This window comes from Amblyomma americanum, chromosome 1 (genome assembly GCF_052857255.1).
Source record: "Amblyomma americanum isolate KBUSLIRL-KWMA chromosome 1, ASM5285725v1, whole genome shotgun sequence".
NCBI classification, from domain to species: Eukaryota; Metazoa; Arthropoda; class Arachnida; order Ixodida; family Ixodidae; genus Amblyomma; species Amblyomma americanum.
This window is the reverse complement of record NC_135497.1, coordinates 183,569,057-183,596,578: the sequence shown is the minus strand read 5'-3', so window position 1 is coordinate 183,596,578 and position 27,522 is coordinate 183,569,057. Positions and strand designations below refer to the sequence as shown.

Sequence of the window (27,522 nt, the reverse complement as noted above, 5' to 3'; positions counted from 1 at the left end):
TTTTACAGATTCCCTAGCCCAAACCATCCGATAGCTTATTGTCAATGAAGTCACTATAGGTTTTGAGGTTATCATTATCTTGAGAAATTTGGCGCAACAATCGTGCATCATGTACAGAGACCTTGCACTGGTGTGCCTGGGACATCGTTATACCACTACCCACCACCTGCACATCGAGGACCACCAACTGATCATCCCTTTTGATTACCAAGTCTGGTTTTCGGTCCCCGAGTGAGGTGGCGTAGATCGGTTCTTCCAAGACTGTAGCCCCTCTTTCGGAGGCTACCGGCCAGGTATGCTGCCAAAACGTTGTGTCTATGAATTCTGGCCCCGTAGGTACGGTGGCATTTCTGAAGAACATGAGTCAGTGTTTCTGGGGAGTTGCAGCCCCCTCTACACTGCTTGGGTACATCCTGACCCCTTTTCGTTCGGGTGAGATTGGTCATTGCGTTGTACCGAACTTTAACTGCATCGATGAAGGCGTGTCCTCGGAGAAGTTTCGTCTCTTCGGCGATCCACGCTGATGAACTAGGAGCTGAGGAGACCCCCTGCAAGGGGAGCCATCATTACTATTGTGAAGAGATGTTTTCCAGAAGTTATTAGCTGCCGTCGAGTCGATAGTGAAGCTGCGGAAGTTGCACATCTTCTCCGCATGTTGTCTCATGGATTTCATCATCATCATCAGCCTTACTACACCCACTGCAGGGCAAAGGCCTCTCCCATGTCTCTCCAATTAACCCTATCCTTTGCCAGCTGCATCCACCCTTTGCCTGCAAACTTCTTAATCTCATCCGCCCACCTAACCTTCTGCCGCCCCCTGCTACGCTTACTTTCTCTTGGAATCCACTCCGTTACCCTTAAGGACCAGGGATTATCTTGCCTTCGCATTACATGCCCTGCCCAAGCCCATTTCTTTCTCTTGATTTCGACTAAGATGTCATTAACCCGTGTTTGTTCCCTCACCCACTCTGCCTCCTTCCGATCTCTTAACGTTACACCTAGCATTTTTCTTTCCATGGCTCACTGCGTTGTCCTTAACTTAAACTGAACTCTTTTTCGTTAGCCTCCACGTTTCTGCCCCGTAGGTGAGTACCGGTAAGATTATGCTGTTGTACACTTTCCTCTTGAGGGAAATTGGTGAACTGCCACTCATGATCTGCGAGAATTTGCCATATGCGCTCCACCCCATTCTTATCCTTCTAGTTATCTCCCTCTCATGATCCGGATCAGCTGTCACTACTTGCCCTAAGTAGACGTATTCCGTCACAATTTCTAGGTTCTCGCTGCCAATTGTGAACTGCTGTTCCCTTGCTAGGCTGTTGAACATTACCTTGGTTTTCTGCATGTTAATTTTAGACCCATGGATCTGCTCTGCCTGTCTAACTCATTGATCATGATTTGCAGTTCACCTCCTGAGTGACTCAGCAAGGCAATGTCATCAGCAAATCGCAGATTATTTAGGTATTCTCTATTTATTCTTATTCCCAACTGTTCCCAATTCAGGCCTCGAAATACCTCCAGTAAACATGCGGTGAACAGCATTGGCGAGATCGTGTCTCCTTGCCTGACGCCCTTCCTTATTGGAATTTTATTGCTGACTTTATGGAGGACTATAGTAGCTGTGCAGTTGCTATATATATCTTCCAGTATTTTGACATAAGGCTCTTTTACCCCCTGATTACGCAATGCCTGTATGACTGCTGAGGTTTCCACTGAGTCGAATGCTTTCTCGTAATCAATGAAAGCTATATATAGAGGTTGGTTATATTCTGCGCATTTCTCTAGCACCTGATTGATAGTGTGAATATGATCTATTGTGGAATATCCTTTGCGAAAGCCTGCCTGATCATTTGGTTGATTAAAGTCTAACGTTGCCCTGACTCTATTAGCGATTACCTTAGTAAATACTTTGTAGGCAACGGATAGTAAGCTGATCGGCCTGTAATTTTTCGAGTCCTTGGCGTCTCCCTTCTTATGAATTAAGATAATGTTTGCATTCTTCCATGCTTCTGGTACAGTCGAGGTCATAAGGCATTGCGTATACAGGGTGGCTAGTTTTTCTAGCACGATGTCCCATCCATCCTTCAACAGATCTGTTGTTACCTGATCCTCCCCAGCTGCGTTTCCCCTTTTCATTGCTTCTAAGGCCTTCTTTACTTCATCTTTCGTTACTGGCGGGATGACGCATTGCTGTGCACTGCTGTCTTTCTCATTAACGCTCTGATTACATTGGCTGCTGTACAGGTCTGTGTAGAACTCTTCGGCTACGTTAACTATCTTATCAATATTGCTAATGACATTGCCCTGCTTGTGTCTTCATGCATACATCTGGTTTTTACCTATGCCTAGTTTCCTCTTCACTGCTTTTAGGCTACCTCCGTTCTTTAGAGCATGCTCGATTCTCTCCATATTAAACTTCCTTATGTCGGCTACCTTGCGCTTATTTATTAACTTTGATAGCTCCGTTAGTTCTATTCTATCGGTAGGGTTAGATGCCCTCATGTTTTGGCGCTTCTTAATCAGATCTTTCGTCACCTGAGATAGCTTCCCGGTATCTTTTCGAACTATCCTACCGCCTACTTCTACTGCGCACTCCGTAATTATTGATGTCAGATTATCGTGCATTGAATGAACATCAAGATCATCTTCCTCAGTTAAAGCCGAATATCTGTTTTGCAGCGCTATCCTAAACTCCTGTGCTTTCCCTCTTAAGGCTAACTCGTTAATAGTCTTCTTCACTAGCTTCTTCCGTTCCCTCTTCAAGTCTAAGCTAATTCTAGACCTTACCATTCTGTGGTCGCTACAACGCACCTTTCCGAGGACGGCCACATCCTGAATGATGTCAGGTTTAGCGCATAGTATAAAGTCGATTTCATTTTTAATCTCACCATTGGGGATCTTTTAGGTCCACTTCCTGTTTTCTCGTTTGCGGAAGAAGGTATTCATGATCCGTAAATTATTTCTATCCGCGAATTCGACTAATAACTCTCCCCTGATATTTCTAGAGTTTATCCCATAGTCACCTACCGCTTGGTCGTCAGCCTGCTTCTTGCCCACCTTTGCATTGAAGTCGCCCATCAGTACAGTGTACTGCGATTTTACTTTATTCGTTGCCGATTCTACGTCCGCATAGAAACTTTCAACGGTCTGGTCATCATGGCTGGATGTGGGTGCGTAGGCCTGCACCACTTTCAGCTTGTACCTCCTATTCAGCCTAATTACTATAGCTGCTACCCTCTCGTTAATACTGTAGAGCTCCTCTACGTTGCCAGCTATATCCTTATTAATGAGGAATCCAACACCTAGTTCTCGTCTATCCTCTAACCCACGATAGCACACTATGTGCCCGTCCTTTAGTACTGTATACGCCTCACCTGCCCTCCTGACTTCGCTAAGCCCTATCACATCCCATTTAATTCCCGCAAGTTTCTCAAACAGCACTGCCAGGCTAGCCTCACTAGCTAAAGTTCTAGCGTTAAACGTTGCTAGGTTCAGATTCAAATGGCGGCCTGTCCGGAGCCAGAGATTCTTAGCACCCTCCGCTGCGTCACAGGTCTGACCGCCGCCGTGGTCAGTGGCTCTGCAGCCGCTAGGGACTGAGGGCCGAGGGCTAATTGGTTTGATCATAGAAGGTTGTGGCCAAGTACTACACCAGGGTGGCCAAATCCTGGTCTGGTGAGAGAGTGCGTTGTCGGTTCTGGTCACCGAGATCAGGCCGCACTCCAGGCCTGGTTATGCAATTCCATCGACACGCGGATTTTTTTTTTAACCCGGTGGAGAATTGCGCGGCACCAGGATTTGAACCCCGGTACTCTTGCACGCGAGGCGGATGTTCTACCTCTACGCCATCGCTGCATCATTGCGTTGTACCGAACTATAATTGCATCGATGAAGGCGTGTCCTCGGAGAAGTTTCGTCTCTTCAGCGATCCACGCTGATGCACTAGGAGCTGAGGAGACCCCCTGCAAGGGGGATCCATCATTACTATTGTGAACAGATGTTTTCCAGAAGTTATTAGCTGCCGTCGAGTCGATAGTGAAGCTGCGGAAGTTGCACATCTTCTCCGCATGTTGTCTCATGGATTTAATGTAGTCCATCCGTGCAATGATGCGGCATGGTTCACTTGATGAGGATTCAAGTTTGATGATGCGCTTGATGCGCTGAGCCGGCACAGAAGTTCGGAGGCACGGAATGCCCAAACCCCCGTACTTAACAGGGGCATAAAATGCCCATAAAGGGAAGTCTTGGGGAAGGCGAAGCCATTGACGGATGGCCGACCAGAAGAGTTTGTCGCAATTGAGGAGGAGCTTGGCCGAGAATGGTCCCGACACTAGCTGATGAAGCAGGCGAGGGATTACATAGTACCTCACAGCAACTAGTCGTTGCTGGGGCTTCAATGGCGCTTTTGTTAATTTGGAGATATAGTCTTTTATTACCGGGATCAGTTGGGGCGTCTCCATTCCAGTCGGAGTGAATAAGAGCCCCAGGTACCTCCAAGATGTTGTTGCGGAGGCCTGGGGAATCCGCTCTCCAGCGATGAAGAACTGCTGGCCCACCGGGATTTTCGATATCTTGTTCTTGGCGTCGACAACCACTGACACAGCCAGGCACTTATTCGGGTTTAGACGTAACCCTCTGTCGGCCAGGTACGTCTCCAGGGTATAGAGCTGTCTCTTGAGGCGATGTGGTGTCGTCGCAAACAGAACCAGATCGTCGGCAAAGGCCATCACATTGACTTTCAACTCCCCACTGGAAAAAGCGATCCCCTTCTGACAATTTTTCAACCAGTGATCTAGAACCAAATTAAATAGCAGAGGGGACAGGGGGTCTCCCTGCCTGACTCCACGGGAGGGGTGGACAACATGCGTGTGTCCGTCAAAGTTCAGAACTGTAGTGGCCGATCTGTAGAATCCCTCCACATAGGACTCAAAGTCATCGCCAACACCTTTTCTTCGGAGGCCCTCAAGAATAACGTCGAGCGTGACGCTATCAAAGGCCTTCGCCACATCTAGTGTGGCCATGCGCAGCTGCCGATAATGACGACGCGCCTCGTGGAGGACACCTGCCAGTGAGAAGACAATTTCCGCGCATCCATCCACTGGAAGGGATGCACGTTGTCTGAAGTCAAGATCAATCTTTGAGAGGAGACGGTTCGCCAAGACCTTGTGGAACAGTCGGACCAATACAGAAGACACTGGGATTGGTCTAAAGTCTCCCGAGTCGGCCGCATTTGTCTTTTTGGCTACAAAAATGGTGCGGGCTCCAGACGTAATCGCCTACGTCAAGATCGGCGAACCAAAACCCGCAAACGACGTTTTTATTGCTGAAGGGCGGCAATGGCGCTATCTGTTTTTGCAGTGGAAAACGTCACGACAAGGCCGCCGAGGCGAGCTTTGGAAGAAGCGCAGGCCCTTTGAATATGCCGTTCCGGCTGTTTCGTCTGCTTCAACTGAAGCGCTTACAACATTTTCTGCTAATTGAGCGGAAAGAAATTTCACAACTGATTTAACAAGGCTTTACCTTTCAAAGAATATTGTTTGCAATGCTCGCCTTGACGGCCTTGTTGTGACGCTTTCCACTGCCGAAAACAGATGGCGCCACTGCCGCCCTTCAGCGAAAAAATGTTTGCGGGTATTGGTTCGCCGATCCCTACGTAGGCGATTACGTTTTTGCATCATGCACGGCTCAGCTAAGTAAGTACCGTTGTCAAAGTTGCTACGATACAAAAGTTACCATAATACGTAAGCTCTGTGTGCAGTTTCACCGCAAATGAGCCAGCGGTTTAGGCGGGAAATTTTTTTTAAGTGTTCACGATAAAAGCGCACAATACTGTATATGAACTGGATTTTGAGTACAACACTAAGCCTAAAAAGCGCGGAAGGCATTGTTGCTTCATGTACTTGGCCTGCATGCTTGTCGCATCGCACAGACGTTCCGGAACCTCCAGACCCTGCCGCCGAAAACGAAGACGCAGAGACGCAGACAAAGCGAAATACATACTTGGCAAGTTTGACGAGTTATATCGCCCGTACAAGAACGTCATACAAGCAGCGGCAGTGTTCAACTCTACGGTACAAAAGCCAGGTCAGTCAATTGACGATTTTGTTACTGACCTTCGACGACAGGCCCAGAAATGCGACTTCAGAGACAAGTGCGACAGACTCATCGGCGACCGCGTGGCAGTTGGCATCCGCGATGGAGCTCTCCGCGAACGGCTCTTTCGGGAGCGCGACCTCACTCTGAAAAAAATCGTCTCAGCGTGTAAGGCAGCGGAAATATCAAAGAAACGTGCAAGAGATTGTAACCAGTGATCAATAGCCAGAAGTGAATGCCGTTCACACATATAATCGGAAACACAAGAAGACAGGTGGTCTTCCGCTAGGTATCCACAAGCCTCAGCATCATTGCTCGTCTCAAAGGTCTAATCGCAAATGTTCTCGCTGTGGAACCTTGCACGCTCCACAACAATGCCCAGCATTTGGCAAAAACTGTTACAACTGTGACAAACTTGGCCATTTCGCGCACCTGTGGAAGCTGCCACGTCAGCAGACAGCAGCGCATCGACTGCGAGTCGGACAGCTTCATGAGCATCCACCACAAGACTCGCAGGAGGAATTATACTTGGGTGGCGTGACTAAGGGTAGTGTCAGTGCCAACGCAACAGACTTGAACGAAACTGTCAGTGCTAATGGACACGAGGTGACATTCAAGTTAGACACCGGCTCGGACGTCAACATAATTCCAGAACAGATGTTCAAGCAGTGGCCATGCAGACCAGCAACCAAACCATCCACAGCTAAAGTGACTACGTACAGTGGCCACCAGCTCCTAATAGACAGTGAATGTGAACTGTCTTGTGCGGTGAACAACACGGAGTGCCGACTGAGATTTCTGCTGGTGAAGGAGTCACTCAAGCCGATACTAGGAGCTGCTGCATGCACAACCCTGCTCTTGCTTTCCCGTGTGAAGACCCTTCAAGCAACGACAAAGTCAAATGACACAGTGCTGGAAGAACAGTTTCAGGAGGTACTGAATGATTTCCCTGACATATTTGAAGGAACTGGCCAGCATCCGGGACATTATAGCATAAAGCTGCGCGAAGATACAGTGCCGGCAGTTTGTGCTCCTCGCAGAGTACCAAGTGCTCTCGAGGATAAGGTGAAAGAAGAGCTGAAGCGCATGAAGGAGAATGGCGTAATCACGCGAGAGGCAGAACATAGTGAATGGGTCCGTCCCATAGTGGTGATAACTAAAAAAGACGAAACTGTTCGTTTGTGCCTTGATACACGGAACCTCAATGCTGCAATAAAAAGGCAACACTACCGCATACTAGTACCAGAAGAGCTTTTAGCAAGCCTGAATGGCTTAACAGTCTTCTGTGTCCTTGATGCCAAGAGTGCCTTTTGGCAACTTACTTTGGATGAACCAATGTCACGGCTTTGTTCATTCACAACGCCATGGGGCCGCTACCGTTTTCTTCGAGTACCGTTTGGGCTTAGACCAGCCCCCGAGCTGTTCCAGCAGGCCATTGACAAGGTATTTGGAAGACAGGCCATTGTGAAGCCGCATTTTGATGACATACTGGTTGCCTCAAGGACTTCGGAAGAACATCTCACAACTGTTCTGATCATAGCTAGACAAAACAACCTGAAGCTTAACAAATGAAAACTGAAGTTAGGACTTTCAGCCATTAAATATCTGCGTCACCAGCTCTCCTCAGATGGGCTGTCCCCAGACCCTGACAAGGTCAGATCGATTGAGGCCATGTCACTTCCATCAAACAAGTCAGAACTGCAAAGATTCTTAGGAATGGTGACATATCTCACGAAGTTCATCCCTAATTTTTCGGCAACTACCAGTCCTCTGCGTGAGCTTCTCAAGGAAGATGTAGCGTGGCACTGGACAAGCCAGCACACAGAGACTTTCAAGTTCATCAAACAGAAGCTCACAACAGCACCTGTGTTGCGTTACTTTGACCCATCCAAGCCAATCACACTTTCAACATATGCCAGCTCATATGGCCTGGGATCAGTTCTCTTGCAGGAAGGCAGACCAATCGCATACGCTTCTGCAGCCCTTACGCACCCTTAACAACATTATGCACAAATAGAGAAAGAACGTTTAGCTTTAGTGTTCGCATGTGAGTGGTTCCACTATTACACTTTTGGCCGCACTGTAACAGCGGAAACAGACCACAAACCTCTTGTTGGACTCCAGACAAAGGACCTAAGAAAAATGTCACCAAGACTGCAAAGACTTTTGCTCCGGCTACAGTGCTACAGCACTAAACCTGTGTATGTACCGAGGAAACAACTGACTGTGGCTGATGCACTGTCAAGATCCCCAAACACCGAATCCAAGATGGAAACTGCAGACAGTGTTCCAGGACTGTTGGTGTCCAGTCTGGTTCAAGCGTCGCACACCAAGCTCAAGCAGATCCAAGAAGCAACAGGTCGGGATCCAGTCTTGCAGCAACTAACCAAGTACATTCAACAAGGTTGGCCTGATCGCCTTAGTGATGTTCATCCAATGGCTAGACTATACTTTCACATACGGAGTGAACTGTATACCACAGACGGCTTCATTTGCTGTGGTCAACGGCTTGTCATTCCAGCAGTTCTCCAGGCTGATGTTCTTGAGAAACTCCTTTAGGCACATTGTGGCTTGTAAAGGACTAGCAAGCCAGAGTGTTTATTGGCCCACACTCAACAAGGACATTGCCACCCTTGTCTAAAGCTGCGACACCTGCTAATCCACCCAGAAGGCAAACCCTCAGCAACCATTGCTTGACAGAGATCTGCCAGCTCGACCATGGGAAAAGTTGGCCGTCGATTTCTTTCACTGTAAAGACAATACATATATCCTTGTTGTTGACTACTTTTCGAAGTATGTTGAAGTGAAACGCATGAAAACCACTATGGCAATTTCAGTGATTTTGGTCCTGAAGGACATCTTTTCACGTTTTGGACTCCCCAATGTGCTTATATCTGATAAGGGACCACCGTTTGACTTACAGGCATTCAGAGCATTCCTGCAGGAATGGGATATTACTCATGAACCGTCATCACCCCACTACCCAGGTCCAATGGGCAGGTCGAGATAACAATACAGACTGTTAAGTCCATGCTGATCAAGTCGCACAGCGATGGCAAAGATCTGCCTGGTTCTCCTCAACTACCGCGCCACCCCTACCATTGGAGCATGTTCCCCAGAAGAGTTGTTAACGGGCAGAAAATTGAGAGCGTTCATACCGACCTTGCCCCATGACCTGAAACCACACTACCCGACAGGTGCACATCAGAGGCTCCTCAAACGCAGACAGAGTGCACAGCACAGATACGGAGACAACCACACTCGCAACATGCACCTCTGAAGAAACATCAACCTGTATGGGTGAGGCACATGAATGACTGAAAAAAAGCAGTTGTCACACAGGTTGGTCCTCAACCAAGGCGCTATACAGTGCAATCCACAAGTGGAGCAATTTATGTGCGTAACTGTGGGCACCTGAGGCCATGCACTCAGGTGGTCCAGGAAGCCACTCCAACAGCAGAAGACTACACCCTGGACGAATCGCGGCCAACAAGTGCCAACAATGCTACACCTCACAACTATCCTGAAGAAGCAAGACATGCTGCGACATACGGGACAAGGGCTAGAAGAGCCATACGGCCACCGGCCAGATTCCAGAACTGAACGTTATGAAGTCTGTGTTTTATTTTTGTATTGGAGTGTTGTCACTCAGAAAGGGGCGTGTTGTGTATCTTGTAGCGCCCACTACACATTCGCAGCTTTAATAAAGGTTAGGCCAGTCGTAGCCGCCAGAGTCGTTCCTCTCAATGGAGTTTGCAATATTGCAATAGAACAGAGGGCAACAGAAATGGAGATGGAATTGGGGCATTCTTTCATAAAAGTGTGAATTTTCAAAGGGTTAAACTGGGATGCAAGGAACATTTATGGCTAAAAGGAACAGTGACAGCAAGCAAACACACCTTGGCTTTGTATACCTGTGGACAGGAGCTAATGCCAAAGAGGAAAACAGGAAAATGTTAGAATGTATTGCAAGCGACATTGATGAGCTAGGACAGGGCGGAGATAATTATATTAGGCGACATGAACGCACATATAGAAACCTGGATGGGTACACGGATTCGACAGGAAGCATGCTGCAGGACGTGTGACAGGCATGATTTAGTTGTATGCAACAGTACCGAGAAGTGTGAAGGACTCATAACATGGGAGGCGAGGAGTGTGCACTCGACGATAGATTATGCACTAATGTCACAGGATGTATAATAGATTAGGGGTAATGAGCATAGATGAACGTGGTTCCAGAAGTTTAGGTAGTGACCACAAGCGTATCAAGTTGAGCTTCAGAAGAGAAACCAATGTAGGACTGAAGCGAGATGAACAGAGGGGAATTCTTACTCAGAAAAGCAATTGGAAGCAGCAGCCAAACAACTTGAGAAAGTAATTTTTGAGGATAGTGAAACAGAATGGTCTTATACCAAATTAACTCGATTACTGGGGCTAGAGCTAGCTAAGGTGCAAGTAAAGCTAAAAGGAAAAAGACGCAAACCCAAGAGTTGGTGGGATGAGGAGGTCTAGAGGGCGATAGAGAAACGTCAGGAAGCGTCCAGGGAACACAGATATTCCAAGAAGAGGGGGGAACCAAAATTTGATGTAGACAGAAAGTGGGATACCTTCATAAAATGTAGAAGGGAAGTATCCTATTTGATTAATGAGAAAATTGGAAGAAATGGTGCCCAATGGATGTCAAAAGTAAATAAGGATAGAAAAGCAGCTCAAAAATTCTAGAAACTTCGAATTGCAATGAGTAATAAGACTAGGCTAGAACAAAGGTTTATTGTTACAGATGAAGGTATTCAACTAGAAGGGGATGAAACAATAAAACACATAGGAACAAAGATGAAAGAAAAATTTAAAGAAAGGAATGTCGTACATAATATATCGAAGGAGGATAGACCGGTTACTGCAATAGCTTCACTTGAGCAAGGAGAGTGGGAAAGGGCAGAGAACAAGGTTCCCAGTGGCACATCAACAGGACCAGATGGTATCCCGATTATGTTGATAAAGAAGCTAGGACCAAAATCCAAGCAAACATTAATACAGGTAGTGAACAAAATGATAGTGGATGAGGAAGTCCCCGATGAATGGCGATTAAGTAGACTGAACGTGATACATAAGGGAAAGGGGGACAAAGCTGACGTAAGTAACTATCGTCCCATAACAGTGACATCTGTGGTTTACAGGGTTGTGATGCAGATTATAAAGGATAGATTGCAGGCTTGGGTGGAGAACGACGGGGTGCTAGGGGAACTGCAAAATGGGTTCTGGTAAAAAGGAGGTTGGAGGACAATCTGTTTTCATTAACGCAGAGTATAGAGATTGCTGAAAAGGAACACAGGCCCCTATGGCTAGCATTTATGGATATTAGGGGAGCCTATGACGTTACTAAGGAGTATTTGTAGGACATACTGGGCACATTGGATGTGGAAGATGGAGTAATTAATCTTTTAAAAGATATATATATATATATGTAAAGGTAACAGAGTGCTCATAAAATGAAAAAAAAAATGTGTCAGGGCCTGTAAGAATACAGCGGGGGCTTAGACAAGGATGTGCTCTGTCACCTTTGTTGTTCATGTTGTACCTGCAAGGGTTGGAGACCAAGCTACAGGGGAGCGGAATAGGCTTCAACCTTTCTTTTTTCAAGCAAGGGGAATGGATTAAACAGTCATTACTGGGACTAATATGCGCGGATGATATAGTGCTAATGGCTGACAACAAGGAAGACTTGCAGAAGTTGATAGACATATGTGGTACAGAGGGAGATACATTAGGACTCAAGTATAGTAAGGAAAAATCTGCAGTCATGATATTTAATGAAGAGGGTGGCGAGCATAGAATACAGGAGTTCATGCTAGAAGTAGTGGAGGAGTACAAGTATCTTGGGGTGTGGATAAATAACAGTGCTGAGTATCTGACATAGCATGAAAATTATGTAATGAATAAAGCTAGTAGGAATGCAGCTGTCATGAAAAATAGGGCACTGTGGAATTACAATAGGTATGAAGTACGTGGTAAGAGGGATCTGGTAAGGGTTGATGGTCCCTAGCCTGACTTTCGGTAATGCGGTCCTGTGCATGAAACCAGATGTTCAAGCAAGGTTAGAAATTAAACAACGGGGTATAGGGAGGTTAGCTTTGGGAGCACATGACAATACACCAAATCTGGGGGTACAGGGTGATATGGGATGGGTGTCTTTCGAGAGCAGAGATGCTAGCAGTAAGATAACCGTTGAGGAACGATTGAGAAAGATGGAGGAAAAGCAGTGGGCTAGGAAAGTTTTCAGATACCTGTATTTAAAGAATGTTGACACGAAATGGAGAAAGCGAACTAGAAAATTGACAACCAATTATCTGGACAGCAGTAAGGGGGCAAATCAGCAATAATCGGTCAAGAAAACGGTTAAAGGAAAAGAGAGAGCTCTGTGGAAAACAGGGATGCTGACGAAACCGGCACTGGGAACATACCGGACCTTTAAACAGGAAATTGCCAAAGAAAATATCTATGATAATTGTAGGGGAAGCTCTTTGTTGTTTGAGGCCAGGACTGGAGTTTTGCGGAAGACGTATAGAGTCAGGTACCAAGAGATAGACACATTGTGCATAGCGTGCAGAGAGGAGGAGGAAACGGCTGAACACTTGATACTTTTTTGTAAATGGCTTCACCCTACAGTGGAAAGCAGCGGGGATGATTTACCCAAGGCATTGGGGTTTAAGGATAGTAAAGGGAAAGTAGATTTTAAGCAGGTAGAAGTAACCAAGCGAAGGTTATATGATTGGTGGCTAAAAGCAATACAGGAGTAAAATTTCAAAAGTCGTGGCTAGGTGGCTTGAGCCACCTAGCCACGACTTGAGCCACCCTCCAATTTAGAGGGTTCAGCCGCATCCATCCATCCATCCTTCCATCCATCCATCCATCCATCCATCCATCTATCCCTCCATCCATCCATCCATCCATCCATCCATCCATCCATCCATCCATCCATCCATCCATCCATCCATCCATCCATCCATCCATCCGTCCGTCCGTCCGTCTATCCGTCCATCCGTCCGTCCGTCCGTCCGTCCATCCATCCATCCATCCATCCATCCATCCATCCATCCATCCATCCATCCATCCATCCATCCATCCATCCATCCATCCATCCATCCATCCATCCATCCATCCATCCATCCATCCATCCGTCCGTCCGTCCGTCCGTCCGTCCGTCCGTCCGTCCATCCATCCATCCATCCATCCATCCATCCATCCATCCATCCATCCATCCATCCATCCATCCATCCATCCATCCCTCCATCCATCCATCCATCCATCCATCCATCCATCCATCCATCCACCTGTGACATTCCGTGTGTGCTACGAGGATCCACGTTCAACGGCGCGGCGTAGACGGAGACCCGTGACAGCGGCATCATCAATTACCCAGCCATGCTCTTTGAGTGACGACCAGAAAAACCGGACCCGCCGCCGCCCCGGGGAAACAGGCTTTATCCTCCCCAATTTCCGGGCCCATTCCAGGACAAGGGAGCTGTCAGCGGGCCAGAGCGCGCCGTACCACAGCCGACGCTATGCGCTACCGCGAAGACAACATTCTTTCCCTCCCCCCCCTTTGTCGTGGGCTATCGCCGGGAAGGCACCCACAGCTTCCCAGAAGGGCCGTGACGGACACCTGTCAGACAGACAGGCAGTACTCGCCAAGAATGTGGAAAGACAGGCGCTAGTGAATTAGCTCCGAAGAGAGAGCCTGTGTATACTCTCACTTGAGAGAGAGTGGTGGCGTTTTTGTTGTTTATTTAGTTTGTATTGTTAACAGACTCTGGGTTCGAGGCTAAGCCCAACCCAAGGGGGTTGTCCCCATCTCGCATGTTATTTTGGATTGGAGAATTGATGCTTTGGGCGGGCCACTGGAAATGACCGCCCTTAGTCCTTTGTTAATCAAGTGCTTAAACGCGCATGTAAACGGATGCAGTCCAGTCTGAGCTGGGGCTCCATGCTTAGCATGTAATGTGATGCTACTTAGGCACTAACCTGCCCGGTCGATGAGTAAAGTAGTGCAAAGTTTGTTCTTTTGTAAATTCAGTTCTGCTTTTTCCAGTTTAACTCTCTGTATATGTATGTTGTAAAATTATGCTCTGCTGTCATCATCTACAAGCTCGCCTCCTGTTCATCTTCCAAGCCGAACGACACTAGAGGAAGGGTTTGTGAACCATCCTCGAAGAAACGGACGACTATTGAAATTCTACTGCATACACGCTCAGGACGACATCGTTCGCCAAGAGGGCCTTCAGCGCCGAAGCCCCGACGGCGTGCAGCTTCTGCCAGCAACCGCTCGAGCCCAACTCCGGAGCCACTCCATCGCCCCCATGAAGTCGTCGGCACGTAAGCTCGGACGCCCCAGCCTCTGATGTATAATCTTAATCATGTGTAATTATTGAATATACCTGTTTGTTTAAACTGAGCCATACGGTGTCTCTTTGCCTCTCCGTCCCGTGTGGACCTGCGCAATATGGGGGTCATCACACTGGTGTCAGAAGTGGGGTCTCAAAAGCAAATGTCCTCTGAATGCGGTGACATTCATGACTTCAAAATTGTAATCAAAAGGGAATCACGGGACTGATTGTGGGACTTTTACCCCCATTTGAGAGGCTTGAGGCACTGGAGGGCTTGAAAAAAAAAAAGACTGTATCTGAGGGAGCTCCCACTCCACAGCCGTCGCTCGGAGCAAGCATGCTGGCATTAGGAAGCGTCATTCCGACGTTTACGGGAGATAAGACAGGGGTTCCAATCTGCGATTTCTTTTCCATGCTAGAAGAGATTGGGAAAATGGGGGGATGGTCCGATGCTCAAATGCTGGGAATGGCGAGGTGTAAGATGGCAGGAGCTGCTCATGATTTTGCATGGCGAGACGAAAAAGTAAAATCCAAAAAATCATTTGCGGAATTTAAGAAGCTCGCGTTTGAGCATTTCGACACGGAACCACGTCACGTGCGGGTACAGAGGTTCCGTGACGCCGGACAGATGGTAGGGGAGGACGTGCGAACATTTGCGTCGCGGCTTCAGCGCCTAGCGCACGATACGTTAAGCAGGGAGGAGGAAGGAGACCAGCTTAAGAAGAAATACGCGGAGGATATACTTAAAGAGGAAATGACCGCTTTGTTCGTGGCTGGTCTGCAAGACCCCGTGCGCCGGTTCGTGCTCTCGCGCAAGCCGAGCAATTTCGACCAAGCCGTGGAGGCCGCATTGGATGAGGAACAAAATGAGGCGTTAACGACAGCCGCAGCGAGAGTACGCGTCATAGAGAGAGCGGTGCTCAACCCTGAGGTTGCTCTCTTGACAGAGCGGTTAGATCGCTTAGAACAGCTGCTATCTCAGCAGGTAGAATGCCAGGTTGAAGCGCGCGCTCAACAGCGCCCATTCGCTGGAAACCGGAGACCGCCACAAAGCTACAGGCGCGGTATGCGAGATTTTGAAGAAATCGTATGCTTCGCTTGCCAGGGTCGCGGACACATCGCCAGGTTCTGCCAAAACGTGCGCCGTGGGGAGCCACAAAGAGAAGCAGGCGAGACACGCCCTAAGCAAGCCTACAGCGGGGCTCCAGATACCGAGTCAAAAAACTAGTTAGTCCTCCCCAGCCTGAGGAGCGTGGGGAGGGAGCAGTAGATGATGAGGTGGTGGTAGTTTGTGTGGCCGACGAGGCATGCCCTGTTGTGCGTTGCAAGTTAAATGGTTGCTGCATGGAATTGTTGATAGATACGGGGTCAAAGGTGACATTGCTTAAGGAGAGCAGTTTTAACACGCTTCGAAGGAAGGGGGACCGCGAGGTGTTGGAAGCGTCGGGTGGTATGGCAACCAAATTTGTAGGCATAACGGGGGATCCTCTTGGCATAAGTGGACTCTACCGGTTACACTTTTCTCTCGGCGGAATTGCATTGGAGCACCCCTGCTACGTATGCCCGGACACGGTGTCTCTGCCAAACGGAGTGTCAGGTTTATTAGGGCAGGATTTTTTGAGAAAAGGGAAGGTAGTAGTCTCATTCTCTGAGGAAGAGGTTAATGCGGGCGGCTCCAAAGTTCTGTTTTTGAACAGGAGAGGGGCTGAGATTCGCATTACCGATATTGACACCCGTCAAACAGTGGGATCATTGGAGAAGGTATATTCGCGGGTTGCCGTCCGGCTGGTCGAGGAGGCGGTCGTCCTTCCTTGGTCGGAGCACATTTTGTACGCGTTTGTGCCTTCAGATGTAGAGAGCGGCGCCGTGGGAGTGCTTGAGCCGGTCGACTCTCTCAGCAATGGCCTGAAGGCAGCCGCTTGCCTCGTGACAGTTAATGACGCCCACAGAGTGCCCCTACGGGTGGTTAACTGTAGCCAGCAGCCAATGAGCCTTCCCAAGAACAAAACATTGGCTTTCTTCACCTCTGCGATAGTGCAACGTGAGCCCACCGATACGGTACTCGCAACTGTAGAGCATGCTAGTCCTTCGGCTGCTCCAAAGGTGTCGTTCGATCTTTCTCACGTAAAATCCAGGGAGAGGGAGGCTCTGGCTGGTTTGCTGAACGACTACTCGGAGGTATTCGCCGCGTCCAACCTGGATTTGGGCTGCTGTGGCGTTATAAAGCACAGGATAGAAACCGGCACTTCATCGCCCGTTTACCAGCGTGCGTACAGGATTCCTTACTCCCAACGTAAGGAGATGGAGCGGCAGGTGCAGGACCTGATTGATCGCGGCATTGTCGAACACTCAAAGTCACCCTGGGGAGCACCAGCACTATTGGTGGAAAAGCCAGATGGCTCGTATCGATTGGTAGTGGACTACCGCAAACTAAATGCCGTAACTCGCATCGATCCATACCCCATCCCCAATATACAGGAGACGCTTTCTCAGCTGGGCTCTGCCAGGTACTTCACGGTAGTGGACATGGCGGCGGGATTCTGGCAGATAGCAATGGATCCGGCAGATGCCGAGAAAACGGCATTCAACACGCCCTCAGGGCACTATGAATGGAAAAGAATGCCGATGGGTCTGGCCAACAGCCCTGCTGTCTGGCAGAGAACCGCTGACGTTATCCTGGCAGGTCTTCTGGGAAGGCTGTGCTTCGTGTATATGGATGACATTATCATATACAGTGACAGTTTTGATAACCATTTGCGCGATATTGAGCAGGTTTTGGTGCGACTAAGAGCAGCGGGTCTCAAGCTGAAGCCCTCTAAGTGCCAATTCCTCAAAAACGAGGTGAAATACCTCGGGCACGTTGTTTCAGCTGACGGCGTGCGACCGGACCCTGAGAAACTAAGGTGTGTCTCGGATTTTCCATCCCCGACTAGCGTCCGCCAGGTCCGGCAGTTTCTCGGCCTGATCGGTTACTACCGAAGGCACATAGAGGAGTTCGCCAAGCTCGCTAAGCCGCTCACCACCTTAACAGCCAAAAATGTCGCCTTTCGCTGGGACGAAAACGCGGAGAATGCTTTTGCGGCCCTGAAAAGGAAGCTAATGAGTGCACCGCTGTTGCGCCACCCAGATTTTAGTTTGCCCTTCGTTATGACCACAGATGCGTCAAAGTTCGCAGTTGGTGCCGTGCTATCTCAGGTTATCGAGGGCAAAGAACATCCCGTTGCTTTTGCTAGCCGACAGCTGAGCCCCACAGAGCAAAAGTACGGAGCTACGGAAAGGGAGTGCCTCGCCGTTGTCTGGGCAGTAAAGCACTTCAGATGCTACCTTTACGGCCGCAAATTCAAGCTAGTCACAGACTGCCATCCTCTGAAATGGGTGATGAGTGTCAGGGACCCTAGCTCGCGACTCGCTAGATGGAATCTACACCTGCAGGAATACTGCTTTGAAGTTGAGCACAAGTCAGGAAAGACACATCTGAATGCTGATGCACTCAGCCGCACAGCTGCCGTGGCAGCTATAGATGAGTTTGTCCCCGTAGTCGACCCCGCCAAATTACGCACAGAGCAGTACAAAGATCCTGACCTGAAGCGAATAATCGAAAGCTTAAAGGGCGCACCGTCTCACCCCGAACAGCTAGGTTATTTCATTGACAAAGACGGCACCCTGTGTCGGCGCACGAGGCCAACCAGGAAAGGGAGACCAGAGAAAACCGCTTGGGAGAGAGTCGTCATACCTCGGTCGTGGACAGAAAGGGTTCTTCGCGCGTTTCACGATGCGCCATGCGCCGGTCATTTTGGCGTAGCGAAGACACGCAGGCGTGTGGAGCGTTTATACTTTTGGAGTGGCATGCGACAGGATGTTAGAGACTACTGTGCGAAGTGTCATTCCTGTCTCGAAAGAAAAACACCCAAGGGACGAAGACCAGCTCCAATTCAGCCGTTCCCTGAGGTTTCGGCTCCCTTCGAGCGGACAGGTATGGACATAATGGGCCCATTGCCCACGACCACTTCCGGAAACAAGTACATTTTAGTATTTGTCGATCACCTTTCAAAATACGCGGAAGCGGTAGCACTCCCAGATCAGAAGGCAGACACGGTTGCAAGAGCATTTGTCGAACAGATCGTGCTCCGACATGGACCCCCGAGGCAACTCTTGACAGATCGGGGAACGAACTTCGTGTCGCAGCTAATGAGGAGAGTTTGCGAGCTGCTTAAGATCGCTAAGAAGCAGACAACACCGTACCATCCGGCTTGCAACGGCGCGGTGGAGCGACTGAACCAAACCGTGGCCGGGTTCCTGTCGCATTTTGTTTCGCGCGACCAGCGGGACTGGGACTTGTGGCTCCCGTATGCAATGTTTGCCTACAATTCCGCAGCACACGAGAGCACGGGCGAATCGCCATTCTTTCTTCTCTACGGCCGAGACCCGGACCAGCCTAGTGAAGTGCCAGAGGGCCCCCGTCGTGTCCCATACGCTTCACTGGACGACTATAAGGTTGAGCTAGAATCGCGCTTGCAAGTGGCGAGGGACATCGCAAAGGAGTCCTTAAAGAAAGCGGCGAAGCGCAGGAAGGAGGTGCACGATCGCAGTGCTAGAGACGCGCCGTTTAATGTGGGGGACAGCGTGTACATTGAAAACTGCCAAAGGCAGATTGGGCTAGCTCGTAAGTTCCAGACGAAGTGGAGAGGACCGTGCGAGGTTGTCGAGAAGCTTTCTCCGGTAAACTTCAGAGTCCGAGACGTGAACCGGCGCTTGATAAGGATACACGCAAATCGCCTCAAGTCGGCACCGGTTCAGTATTCACGAAATGAGGAAAGGGAAAGCGCGGATTTTGATGGGGACAGAAGTGAAGCGGAGCGCGCAGATAGTTCGCAAAAAACGCCCTCTCCTGCATTTGTTCGGCAGGCGCCAGAGGTGACGGCCAGAATGCCACCGGATTTACTTCATGCATTGCTAGAAGAAGAAGCGCGCGAGGTTGCCGCGCAGATAACGCCAGGAGAGGCTCCTGCCACGAGCCCTCGCGAGTCCCAAAGCAGACAAAGGGGCACAGACTTACTTAGTATGACTCATGAAGGCCGATATCCGCTGCGAAATCGGAAAGCTAAGTCGGACTAATGGCGTAAACAGAGCGGAGTTGTGAACTGGTTAGAATTGTGTAATGCCGCAGCTCATAACATTGCTATATGCGTATGTGTTAAGTTATCGGAGTTAATAGTTAAACCTTTCTGTCATTAAGTAACACCTTCACAGGAGAGCATGCGGAGCGCATGCAGAACCTGCCCTTCTTCCTTTCGTTATCTATATTTTTGTCTGTGCCGTGATCGTGCTAGAAGTGGGAGCTCCTTTGTAACTGTGGTAAATTTATTTCGTCCAGTTTGGACTAGAAAGGAGAGGCTTGGGTGCTGAGTTTCATGTTTATCTGTAAAAGAAGATCAGTGCTGCCCCTGGAGACGCCAGATGACAGCGGAGGCATTGGTGTTGTGCAGTGGTGTTGAGTGCAGCGAAAAGTGTTTTGTCGGACGCACTGTGCGAGGCGATTCAGAAAGACAAGGGGAGCTGCGTGGACTCAAATGTTCGGAGAACATTCTTCTGGAGGGTGAGCGAGTGTGACATTCCGTGTGTGCTACGAGGATCCACGTTCAACGGCGCGGCGTAGACGGAGACCCGTGACAGCGGCATCATCAATTACCCAGCCATGCTCTTTGAGTGACGACCAGAAAAACCGGACCCGCCGCCGCCCCGGGGAAACAGGCTTTATCCTCCCCAATTTCCGGGCCCATTCCAGGACAAGGGAGCTGTCAGCGGGCCAGAGCGCGCCGTACCACAGCCGACGCTATGCGCTACCGCGAAGACAACATTCTTTCCCTCCCCCCCATTTGTCGTGGGCTATCGCCGGGAAGGCACCCACAGCTTCCCAGAAGGGCCGTGACGGACACCTGTCAGACAGACAGGCAGTACTCGCCAAGAATGTGGAAAGACAGGCGCTAGTGAATTAGCTCCGAAGAGAGAGCCTGTGTATACTCTCACTTGAGAGAGAGTGGTGGCGTTTTTGTTGTTTATTTAGTTTGTATTGATAACAGACTCTGGGTTCGAGGCTAAGCCCAACCCAAGGGGGTTGTCCCCATCTCGCATGTTATTTTGGATTGGAGAATTGATGCTTTGGGCGGGCCACTGGAAATGACCGCCCTTAGTCCTTTGTTAATCAAGTGCTTAAAAGCGCATGTAAACGGATGCAGTCCAGTCTGAGCTGGGGCTCCATGCTTAGCATGTAATGTGATGCTACTTAGGCACTAACCTGCCCGGTCGATGAGTAAAGTAGTGCAAAGTTTGTTCTTTTGTAAATTCAGTTCTGCTTTTTCCAGTTTAACTCTCTGTATATGTATGTTGTAAAATTATGCTCTGCTGTCATCATCTACAAGCTCGCCTCCTGTTCATCTTCCAAGCCGAACGACACTAGAGGAAGGGTTTGTGAACCATCCTCGAAGAAACGGACGACTATTGAAATTCTACTGCATACACGCTCAGGACGACATCGTTCGCCAAGAGGGCCTTCAGCGCCGAAGCCCCGACGGCGTGCAGCTTCTGCCAGCAACCGCTCGAGCCCAACTCCGGAGCCACTCCATCGCCCCCATGAAGTCGTCGGCACGTAAGCTCGGACGCCCCAGCCTCTGATGTATAATCTTAATCATGTGTAATTATTGAATATACCTGTTTGTTTAAACTGAGCCATACGGTGTCTCTTTGCCTCTCCGTCCCGTGTGGACCTGCGCATTATGGGGGTCATCACACATCCATCCATCCATCCATCCATCCATCCATCCATCCATCCATCCATCCATCCATCCATCCATCCATCCATCCATCCATCCATCCATCCATCCATCCATCCATCCTTCCATCCATCCATCCATCCATCCATCCATCCATCCATCCATCCATCCATCCATCCATCCATCCATCACTCGCGGCTTCGTGCCGCCGCATCTTTAAACCTGACTCAACAAACCAAACGACATAACATGCGCCTTCCGGATTTCAACCATATTTTTCAGGCAGAGTTTCTGGCAGTAGCAGTGGCAGTAATTACCGATTTTTTGTCTGTGTTCGTCCCACGCCGCACATGTTGACGGTCCCACTTTAAACACATTCTCACTATATACACACCATACACCATATATAGGGCATACACCAGCATACACAGATCAACGTCGTCTGCTCTCGTTGCTGCAATCTGCTCAGCGAGGTCTCTAGTCCTACTTCCACAGGCGATCGAAGTAGCAGTTCTTCCTTATATGTGAGTGACTGGTGCCGCAAAAGCGTTAATAATAGTAACGCAATTATCCTTCGGTATAGGTAGGGTCCGGTTACACTAGGCCGATGCGACGGCGATCGACGGTAGGTTGGCTGGACGGTGCACGTGCAGATGCCGTCGCTGATGCACTGGTCTGTCAAGCTAGAGCGACGACGACGCCAGCACGACCAACAACCACGTATTGCAGTAGTGTAAGGAGTGAACTTAGTGGGAACTGGCAGAGTGTTGTGGGGCACTATAGTTGGTATGACATTCTATAAACTTCAGAATTTAAAAACTTATTGTACCTGATGCTGGCTACGGCGACATACGTACGCGATGTGCGTGCGAAGATGTGCTTTCATGCGGTGCCTGCGCATAGGACTTATTGGCGAGGCAAGCCGCACGACAGTGCCGCTCGCCGCTCGTCGGGATAAATTTGGCATGACGTAAATCCTGAGGTACAATACCCTTCTACCAGAGTTTATCATTGAAGTAGTCAGTAATGGCTTGGATATGCGCATGACTGAGGTTACGAAGAATAACGTTTTGATTTTATCCGCTCCAGGAGCGGTGTTTCGCGGCGATGCATAGCCTGCGGGTTGTACCTCGGCTATTGTTATTGGAGCATCAAGCGTGGGGTTTTGAAGGTCGTTGTAGGTGGTTGGACAAGGTGGTATTGGAGGGCCGCCAATGTAACGTGACCGCAAAGCGTCCGTGATTTCCTTGTCGGCCCGATTGAATTGTTGAAGTATTGTTTAGAGTGTACGATTTGTGGCCGATTTAGCTTTGTCGGGTTCAATGAGACTGCGGAGGATGGACCAGGTTTGCTTGCTTGCTTGCTTGCTGTTGTCAGGAAGAATGAAAAGTGAAGTGCAAAGGCCTGCCCACTGGCTCAAGCTGAGCCACAATTGCTACGACGTTCTGAAAGTAGGACAGTTGAAAGATAGGATAGAAAAGACGCGCGCTATAATGTCCCAGGCCGATCCCCGAGGCAGTGCAATACTGGACCAACCTGTGGCAGGGGTGAAGCAAGCTTCAAGCACTCCGCCATATTTCCAAAAATAAGTTTAATATCTGGGGTCCAAATGGGACCAGGTTTGAACGGTACTGAGGGTTCCTTTCAAGGCGGCACAGAATTCGAACTGTACCCAATTTTGTTGGGCAAGTTGGATGGAATATTGCTGAGCTTCCTTCGTGGTGGAAGCAATGCGCAGGCGGAGTTGTTTATTGAGTCTCTGCTGTTTCCAACATCTTATGACTTTCTTTCTCGTCTCCCACAGCTGTAGAAGATGTCGATCAATTTCCGGAGTGGCGGCCGTGCGATTTATTGTTTGAGTAGAGGAAGCATGAGTATCATGTATGTGTCGTGCCCACTCTGTTATACTCGTGATCCTTCCTTCGAGTTGGGGGAATTTACAAAATGCTTTCCAATTAGTGATCTTCGAATCTGCAATGAAACGTCTGAGCTTGGGAGCGGAGATTGCTGTACTCAGGATGTAATGATCACTCCCTAGGGTCTCACCGAGGTTTGTCCATGTGACGTTAGTAGCGTTCTTTGTAAAAGATAGATCGGGACTGGTGTCTGCATACGCTGTTGCTGATTCTGGTAGGTGTCGTAAAGTCCGTGGCTATAGCCTAAGGCCTTCCCTGTCCACTACTGCCAACATGGAGGTGCCTTTTCTGGTGTCCTTTGTATACCCCCAGGTCGTATGGGGCGCGTTCAGGACGCCTAATATTTCAAGCTTGATTTGATTTTGACTGCTATTCGAACACATTCCTGGAGTATGGTCCCGAGTGCTGTGCTGTGTTGAAATTATTCCGGGGCCCTCCACAATAATAATAATGATAATAATAATAATAATAATAATAATAATAATAATAATTAATAATAATAATAATAATAATAATAATAATAATAATAATAATAACTGGTTTCTGGGGAAACGAAATGGCGTAGTATCTGTCTCAGATCGTTGCACACCTGAACAGCGCCGTAAGGGAAGAGATGAAGGAGGGAGTGAATGAAGAAGGGTGCCTTAGTGGAGGGCTCCGGAATAATTTCGACCACCTGGGGATCTTTAACGTGCACTGACATCGCACAGCACACGGGCGCCTTAGCGTTTTTCCTCCATAAAAACGCAGCCGCCGCGGTCGGGTTCGATGGAACGCCGGCGCCCGTTTGGCGCTACGAGTGGCCCGTTGGACATATTAAGGAAAGGACGCCTGTCTCACATATCTCGGTGGGTGCCGGGATGTCAGGGAAGGAAATTGAAATGAAAAATGATTTTAAGGAAAGGAAATGACGCTTGTCTCACAATTTTCGCTGGACACCCGTACCGCGCCGTAAGGGAAGAAAATCCCTTCCCCTACGGCACGGTTCAGGTGTCCACCGAGGTGCGCCATTTTTCGCTCACGGCCAAAGACGACACCGGTTTTTCTGCGACAGGAGCTCCTTAACTCTATCGCGTTAAAACAAGAAAGTGGTACCACCTGGGAATCTTTAACATGCACTGAATTAGCGTTTTTGTGGAGGAAAAACGCTAAGGCGCCCGTGTGCTGTGCAATATCAGTGGACGTTAAAGATCCCCAGGTGGTCGAAATTATTACGGAGCCTTCCACTACGGCCCCTCTTCCTTTCTTTTTTCACTCCCTCCTTTATCCCTTCCCTTACGGCGCGGTTCAGGTGTCAAACGATATATGAGACAGATACTGCGCCATTTTCTTTCCCCCAAAATCAATTATTATTATTATTATTATTATTATTATTATTATTATTATTATTATTATTATTATTATTATTATTATTATTATTATTATTATAAAGAACAATTGGTTTGTTAAATCAAAAACCAAGTGGCAGTCAAGGTGGTGATGCCTGTAGGAGCAGTTCTGTGTTCACCGATGCAATGTAAGACTGAGTAGCTGCAGAAATGAAGCAGTGTTTCCTCATAATGCATATTTGTTTGAAGTGCGTTCTTTATTACGTGCCCTTTATGTGCCCTTACCTCATAACCCGCTACAGAAGCAGCCACGGTTGCAGAGTTGTTTTTGTTGTCCTCAAGAAGATTATAGCCCGTGCCCTCTGCGGGGGATTGGTCAACGTACAGGCGCCGACTGACAGGTGCTCAAAACGTTTTTTTAACGAATGCAGACTTGGTGGTTTAAATTAAGAACAGATCAAACACTGTGAAATTGGTGACTGAAAATCTGAATGTGGCTAAACGTGCAGTGTTTAGGAACTTTTGGCTACAGTTGAATTTTGAAAAAAAGAAGCCAGAAGATGGAATTCAGAAAGATGTTAAGATGGCAGCCGTTTCGTGTCTAGAAGGAAACTTTGAATGGGGGAGAGCACATTACTGTTGCTGTTCCCAAGGGTGCAAGCACCATGAAACAGAACAACCCCAGCAGACAGACTTAGACCGAGCTGTCGTATCGGGTGTTCTAGCAGGCGCCTCCGTGAAGAGAAGCGGCGGCAGGTATATAGACACTCCGCGACGTCACGAAGATGCGGTGGAGCCGATGTCAGCAGCGACTTTCGCTTGGTGGGCAAAACAGGTTCCACCTGCCCGTGCCTACCGCAGCTGCCACCGCTACCAGCGGCTGCATCATGCCTGCGTACTGCAGAAGCAGCATGTACTGACCAGCTGCGTCACTGTTCGATCCGCGTAGTAGCATAAAAGGAAATTTAAATAAGTCTCGACAGGTTTCTCGCAGATAAATGCCGAATTTGGAAACTGGCTAACAGGGAATGGGCTGCGGTAGTAAAGCGCGAAGCCTGGGAGAAGATCGACACTGCCACTCGATGTAATTAATAGCATGCAAGTTACTGAGTCCATTCACCTGAACATCAGCATAGTGCGCTTATAACTTATAGCTTATAGCTTATAGAGGAAAAAAAGCACATATGTAGCTGCGCACGTGTTTATCACCTTGAGCCGGTGTGCACGGGGCGCCGGCAGATTAACTCGCCCCCAAGGATGTGTTCTCTTGTTAATAGCACAGCACGTCTTAATGGAGCGGTTTATGGTATTTAATATTTACTTGAAAGTGTTTTATAATATGACAGACGTAATTATTTGATTCGAGTAGAAAAATCTGGTAAGTTCTTGCGCGGTCACGTTGGCGTGCTTAGAATAGTGTACATAACGTGTGCTAAAAGACACATGTTTTTTCATTGAATCATGCATGCGTCATGTTTCATGAAGTAGTCCATGATCGCGATGCTTGTTTGGAAAGAAGCAGCCGCGGGCGTGCCACTAACACACACGTGGCGAGATTGAGATGGTTCGCGGCAATGAAAAGTGCTTTCGTTATATATGCATTCGATATGTAACTAAATTTGGTGCAAATATGAAACTGCTACGCTAGTTTCAGTAATGCGTTTTATTTTTAGCTATACCTGGCGCAGTTCTTGGGTAATTATAATCAACACCCTCGTCAAGTCACCCCAAAATCTTAAATAATTGAGTAGAAAGTGCTCAATTTTTTATGCCAGCATGTTAATAATATTAATAATAATAATAATAATAATAATAATTGTTTTTTGAGGAAAGGAAATTGCGCAGTATCTGTCTCATATATCGTTGGAGATCTGAACCCCGCCGTAAGAGAAGGGGAAAAGGAGGGAGTTAAAGAAGAAAGGAAGAAAGAGGTGCCGTAGTGGAGGGCTCCGGGATAATTTCGACCACCTGGGGATCTTTAACGTCCACTGACATCGCACAGCACACGGGCAGCTTAGCGTTTCGCCTCCATAAAAACGCAGCCGCCGCGGCCGGGTTCGAACCCGGGAACTCCGGATCAGTAGCTGAGCGCCCTGACCACTGAGCCACCGCGGCGGGTGGACACGACGTACGCTGTTCCCACTTTTCGCACAGCGCACACACGTATGTCAGACGGTGAGCACACGTCTGCTCCGCCGAAACAACGCCAGCACTTCCTCTCAGTACTGTCCCGAAGTTAAATCATTCTGGCTAGAGCAGAGCGTCAAAAACTTCCTATTTTATTCAAATGCCTAGCGTAGAAATCAACGCCAGAAACGCTTTCTGTTTACTACTAACCATATATATATACATACATACAATACACAGTGGCGAACTATTTCTCTGATTACCCCGCACGTGGCCAACGCGAGCTCGTGTACCTCGAGAAATTTTTAAGTTGAAAGCATCAACCATTGCTGTGATTCGCAGAAACTGACAACGCGCCTATAAGCACTGAAACCCCGCGCTCAACTCCTTTCCGCGACGCCACTCCCTGGCCTTTTGCCTACCGCGAGCCCGCTAGCGACTGGAACGCCACCTCGTTTGTTTGCAAACATGAAGGAGGTCTATATCCTCTCCGTTGTAAAACAACGGAAAGGCTGTGCACGAGTCAGGTCGCAATTTCTTTTCCGAGAGCCGCCGCGGTGGCGAAGTGGTTATAGCGCTCGGCTGCTGATCCGAAAGACGCGGGTTCGATCCCGGCCACGCCGGTCGCATTCCGATGGAGGAGAAATTCTAGAGACCCGTGTGCTGTGCGATGTCAGTGCACATTAAACAACCTCAGGAGGGCAAAATTTCCGAAGCCTTTCACTACGGCGTCCCACCTAGCCAGAGTCGTTTTGGGACGTAAAACCTTCATAAGCCATTTTTTTTCGAGAAAAGAAAAAAAAAGTGTCCGTCAAAATGCCCCTTCATTTTGTCTTCCTACTTTTCGGTTTTGTATAAGATGTAATAATGAACAACGGAAAAAACGCAAGTGGGAGGCCCT

General features: G+C 48.6%; 1 pseudogene; it reads right to left on the bottom strand.

Moving 5' to 3' along the window:
* Positions 1–22,750: 22,750 nt before the first annotated feature.
* On the bottom strand, positions 22,751–22,848 carry LOC144116701 (U2 spliceosomal RNA; annotated as a pseudogene).
* Between the last annotated feature and the right edge of the window lie 4,674 nt (positions 22,849–27,522).